The sequence below is a fragment of the Macaca fascicularis genome, chromosome 19 (assembly GCF_037993035.2).
Source record: "Macaca fascicularis isolate 582-1 chromosome 19, T2T-MFA8v1.1".
NCBI lineage: Eukaryota > Metazoa > Chordata > Mammalia > Primates > Cercopithecidae > Macaca > Macaca fascicularis.
Window position 1 is genome coordinate 44,555,051 of NC_088393.1, and position 5,836 is coordinate 44,560,886.

At 46.8% G+C, this 5,836-nt stretch overlaps 1 protein-coding gene across 34 annotated transcripts in view; it reads right to left on the reverse strand.

The window, feature by feature from the left end:
• ZNF569 (zinc finger protein 569) overlaps window positions 1–5,783 on the reverse strand; it is a 103,647-nt gene extending 97,864 nt beyond the window's left edge. For 9 of the 34 annotated variants that reach the window (XM_074023384.1, XM_074023383.1, XM_074023382.1 and 6 more), the window contains exons 1-2: window positions 3,797–3,949; window positions 1,851–2,014 (exon numbers count right to left, since the gene is read on the reverse strand). The gene's annotated coding sequence lies outside the window, so the exon portion shown is untranslated. Of the gene's footprint in view, window positions 1–1,850; window positions 2,015–3,276; window positions 3,950–4,057; window positions 4,230–5,576 lie in introns of those variants that run through there. The other 25 variants (XM_074023374.1, XM_074023362.1, XM_074023379.1 and 22 more) reach the window with 6 other exon arrangements.
• Between the last annotated feature and the right edge of the window lie 53 nt (window positions 5,784–5,836).

Sequence of the window (5,836 nt, forward strand, 5' to 3'; positions counted from 1 at the left end):
AGTACATAATACTTGAAAATAATAAATGACTGTTACTGCTTTATGTATTTACTATACTATACTTTTTGTTATTTTAAAGTATAATCCTACTTAAAAAAAAAAGTGAACTGTAAAATAGCCTCAAGCAGGTCCTTCCAGAGGTATTCCAGAAGACATTATTATCATAGGAGATGATAACAATAACAATGCATGTTTTTTGTTTCCTGCATGTTCCATGCATATTTATTGCCCCTGAAGACCTTCCAGCGGAACAAGATGTGAAGGTGGAAGACAGTGATATTGATGATCCTGACCCTGTGTAAGCCTAGGCTAATGTGTTTGTGTCTTAGTTTTCAGCAAAGGAGTTTCAAAAGTTAAAACGTTTTTAATAGAAAAAAGCTTATAAAGATATAAAGAAAATATTTTTGTACAGCTATACAATATGTTTGTGTTTTAAGCTAAGTATTATTATAAAAGAGTAAAAAAGTTTAAAAAATTTAAAAGTGTATAAAGTAAAAGAGTTACAGTAAGCTAAGGTTAATTTATTACTGAAAAAAGAAAAATGTTTTTATAAATTTAGTGTAGCCTAAGTGTAGGGTTTTTATAAAGTCAACAGTAGTGTACACTAATGTCCTAACCCTTCGTATTCACTCACCACCACACACACACAAAAATATATATATATATAGCTGTACCAGTTTTAATCTTATTTATTTATTTATTTATTTATTTATTTATTTATTTATTTTTGAGATGGCGTCTCACTCTGTTGCCCAGGATGGAGTACGGTGGCACAATCTCGGCTCAATGTGAGCTCCGCCTCCCGGGTTCAAGTGATTTTCCTGCCTCAGCCTCCCGAGTAGCTGGGACTACAGGAGTGTTCCACCACACCTGGCTAATTTTTTGTATTTTTAGTAGAGATGGGGTTTCACCCTGTTAGGCAGGATGGCCTCGATCTCCTGACCTCGTGATCCGCCCACCTTGACCTCCCAAACTGCTGGGATTACAGGCATGAGCCACCACGCCCGGCCCATTTTTAATCTTTTAGACTGCATTTTCACTGTATCTTTTCTGTGTTTAGATATGTTTAGATACACAACGTCTTACCATTGTGTTACAGTTGCCTATGGTAGTCAGTACAGTAACATGCTGTACAGGTTTGTGGCCTGAGAATAGGCTATGCCATACAGCCTAGGTTTGCAGGAGGCTATACCATCTAGGTTGTGTAAGTACACTCCAGGATGTTCGTACAAGGACAAAATTGTCTAACCAAGTATTTTTCAGAATGGATACCCATCATTAAGCAACACAACTGTAGTTTCCTAATTGGTCTCTCTGCTTCTTCCCTTGACCTGCCCGCTTTTTCCTCATTTGTCCTCCCATAGGCCATTCTCATCAGAGCTGCCAAAGCTATCTTCTTAAATTGTAAGCAGATAGTATCATTTCCATGCTCAAAAACCGTCCGGCAGCTTCCCATCTCACTCAGAGGAGAAGCCAAAATTAGTACTACGGGCCATAAAGCCCAATCTGATCTGCCCTCCTCCCCTCCACTTACCTTTCTTCTCTTCTCTCCCACTACTCTCCCCTTCAATTACTCTATTTCAGCCACACCAGCCTCTTCACTAACAGGCATGTTGCCACTTCAAAGCCTTTACAACTGCTGTTCCCTCTGCCTGGAATAACTTTCCTCACTTATGCATAAATAGATCCTTTACTTCCTTCATATCTTTATTACTACCTTTTCAGGATGCCTTCCCTGAAGAGCCCATCTAAAACTCAAACTCCCATCTCTAATTCTAAATATCCTCTCACTTCACATTTTTTCTTAGTATTTTTCACCATTTAATATACTTCATATTTAATTTACTTACCTTGTTTATTATCTGGCCCACAAAAATGTAAGTACCATGATAGTAGGGGGGTTGCCTCTTGTTCACTGCTATATCCCAAGCACCTAGGATCGTGCCTGTTACACAGACAGCGTTCAATAAATGATGAGTCTATGAATGAATGAATCCTTAATATATGAAGAACTCTGGAAAAGAAATTTGAAAACAGAACGCTACTTTAGAAAACGTATAATTCACAAAAGATTTTTTAAATGCTTGACTTCAATAAGTAGTCAAACAATTGTTTTATAGTAAATTAATTAATTTATAGCAATGAGGAACAAAGATTACTACTATTTAGAATATCCATTGTTATCAATGGTGTATGAGGATACAGGCAATCTTATGCCAATAATACTGCAGATTATTGGAACTTACAGAAGAATAATTGGATAGGCTCAGGGAACCTTTAATAAGAGCATACATTTTGACCTATCAATTCTACTTTTAGGAGCCTGCTCCCCCTCCAAAAAATTTAGAAAAGTACATTAAAACATGTGCCAAATAGTTGCTGATAAACACACAGTTTATAATTTCAATAAGCTAGAGAGAACCAAATCACCCATCAGCAGGGGTAAACATATACCATGAAATACTTTAAAATGATGGCATAATTTGTGATTGTTTAAATGGAAAGATACCAATCATATATTGTTAAATAAGAAAGGTTGGTTACAGAGTTGTATGTATGGTGTGACTGCAATTTTGAAGCCATCATGCACATATATAGAACATATGAACGGATACGTATGTATTCACAAAGGCGGGGGTGAAAAGATGGAAAGTAAATTTTGACAGTAGTTGCATGGCTGGTAGAACTATGAATGATTTTTGTTCTTCGAGCTTTTCTGTATTTTTCTCCACCCCACTCTACTCCCCAAATGAGGTGGAGTAGGGGACGAGGAGAATGAGTTTAGTACGTACACAAAACAATGTAGCTAATACACGAAAATAAAATTAAAAATGAAGTGTTGAGGCTATCGATGTTTCATATAAAAACATATTTCCGGTCGGGCGCGGTGGCTCACGTCTGTAATCCCAGCACTTTGGGAGGCCGAGGCGGGTGGATCACCTGAGGTGAGGAGTTCAAAACCAGCCTGACCCACATGGAGAAACCCTTTCTCTACAAAAAATACAAAATTAGCCAGGCGTGGTGGCACGCGCCTGTAATTCCAGCTACTCGGGAGGCTGAGGCAGGAGAATCGCTTGTACCCGGGTGGCAGAGGTTGTGGTGAGCCGAGATCGCGCCATTGCACTCCAGCAGCTTGTGCAACAAGAGCGAAACTCCGTCTCAAAAACAAAACGAAAACAAACAAAAAGAACTTATTTCCAATGACCATAGCCAAAGACATGCAGCGCTGGCAGAAATGCCAAGTGTCACACATCTACACCCACAAGCACACCCTACCTTGCAAAAACAGTTTTTCATTCATTCAAGATCCCACTGTCACGCATGTTTGCACGCAGGTTCATACTGAAAGATAAAAGGGAAAGCGCCTCCACGAAATCCGCTTACGGACACGCTCCCGGGGCCACACTCAGCCAGACAAACGTCTGGCAAATGACAGTCACTTCACGCCAGACTCTCACAGTCCTTCGCACGCCACTCCCACTGCCTCAGGTAACCACAGGCACAGGCATCGCCCCGCCTGGCGTCCTCTTCCAAAGATTGGGGCACCGGGTCCGCGGGCCCCCACTCCCACCCAGCACAAAGAGTCTGGCGCTCAGAGCTAGCGGTTTCCGGAGGACTCACCACCGAGCCCGCGGACACAGGCCCCGAAACCACACGTAAAGCTGCCGAAGTGGCACAGCCGGCGCGGGCTGGGACAGAGGCGCCCCTGAGGCCGGGGCTGTAGGTGGCTGAGGGCGCCACAAGCCTTGGTCCGTTAGACCAGGGGAGACGCTTCCCAGAGGCCCCCGCGGCTCACCCGGGCGGGACCGGCTTCCCCGTTTGCGCGTCCTGAGAAGCCGTCCACGGCGTTCCAGGGCTCACAGCTCCGCGTAGGGGAGCTCAGCCTACGGTTTTGCCGGAGCGGCCTCCTGCCAGCCCAGCTCTCAGATGGGGAGCGCAACTTGGTACTGAGAAAAATCGAGTCGTTCCGCTGCTTCCTGCCCCGAACTACATTTCCCAGAGGCCTTCGCGGCCCTACTCCCCCCTCTCCCCCTGCAAAAAGGCATTTCCTTCTTACAGTGGGCTGGAGCTGCAGGTTCGCAGGGTCCGTGAAGGAAGCCTGGCTCAGTCTGTTTAGTTCCGTCTTCTCGGGTTTCTACCTGAGACTAGAATACGGCGTGGTGAAGGTGGTGAGAGCTCAAGTGCCCGTGAAGGCCGGGTCAGCTGGAGCCTTAAGGTCCTGGCAGCGGCTAGAACAGGGAGGAGTGACGTTGTGTGACTGTATGTGTGAAACTTCGGCCATGGAATTTGGAGTTTGGGGTTTCCCGGGCGAGAGACCATGTCCAGTGACATCTGAGGTCGTGCGAATATGCGACCTTTTGTGTGACCATGGTCGCGTTTTATATTCTCGTGGCTGTTTGATTCTGACCTTGCATGTATTTGTTCTTTCTGGACTTCGAAGTGACAGTGTTACTGGATTTCATGACCCGGGATCGTGAGCGAAAAGTAGTGTGGCCAATCCGCCTGGATTCTAAACAGACTTGGCCTTACTAGCTGTGTCATCTCAGACTAGGTACTTAATTTCTCCATGCCTTTAGTCTTAATATCTTTTTTTTTTTTTTTTTTTTTTTTGAGACAGAGCCTCACTTTGTAACCCATGCTGGAGTGCTGCGGCGCGATGCTGGCTCACTGCTGCCTCGAACTCCCGGGCTCAAGCGATTCTCTGCCTCAGCCTTCCGAGTAACTGGGACTACAATCACGGGACACCCCACCTGGCTGATTTTTTTTTTTTTTTTTTAATTCTTAGAGATGAGGTCTCACTATGTTGCCCAGGCTGGTCTCAAACTTCTGAGCTCAAGCGATCCTCCGCCTGGGCCTCACAAAGTGCTGGGGTTACAGGCAAGAGCCGCACAGGGCCGGTCTTAATACCTTTAATAAAGAGATAATAGGCCGGACGTGGTGCTTACGCCTGTGATCCCAGCACTTTGGGTGGCCAAGGCGGACGGATCATTTGAGGTCTGGCGGTTTTTTCTCTTTTTCTTTCTTTCTTTTCTTTTTTTTAGACGGACTTTTGCTCTGTCGCTCAGGCTGGAGGGCAGTGGCGTGATGTCGGCTCACTGCAACCTCCGCCTCTCCGCCTCCCGGGTTCAGGCAGTTTTCCTGCCTCAGCCTCCTGAGTAGCTGGGACTACAGGCGCGTGCCACCACGCCCGGCTAATTCTTTTGTATTTTTATTAGAGACGGGATTCCACGATGTTGGTCAGGCTGGTCTGGAACTCCTGACCTCGTGATCTGCCCGCCTCGGCCTCCCAAAGTGCTGGGATTTCAGGCGTGAGCCACCGCGCCTGGCCAAGGGTAGCCAGTGGGAGGCTGCCAGGAGTGTAGTACGCTTGCGCAGTTTATCTCCTCGCACCCTCGCCCCCCCCCCCAACTTTTTTCGGGTATCCAGCACAATTCTAGGAATTCGCCTCCCACCCATTTTGAGTAGACGCGCCACTAGCGCGTTCCCACGCACAAACCTTTTCCCTGCGGCCAACCCGCGGTTCTCAACTCCCCGCCCTGGTTGCTAAGTGGGGTGCACGGAGCGCTTGTGCCTACCATACCAGCCACTGTAGTGTAACGCTGGGTCCCGTCCCTGTGACCCAGCCAGGCTAGGAGCTGCAGGGAATCCGGACTTTCGGGCTCTCTGGAAGGCAGGGGAAGAGGCCAGCGTGGGAGGACCTGGTGGGGAGGGGGCAGTGTTACAAACCCTGCGCGGAGCTGCCCTGTTGCTGCCAGACCCTACGGCGCCGCGACCTTTTCTACTCCGGACTACGTTTCCCAGCTGCCCCCGCGGGAGCTGGGCCCGCGGCCCCTTT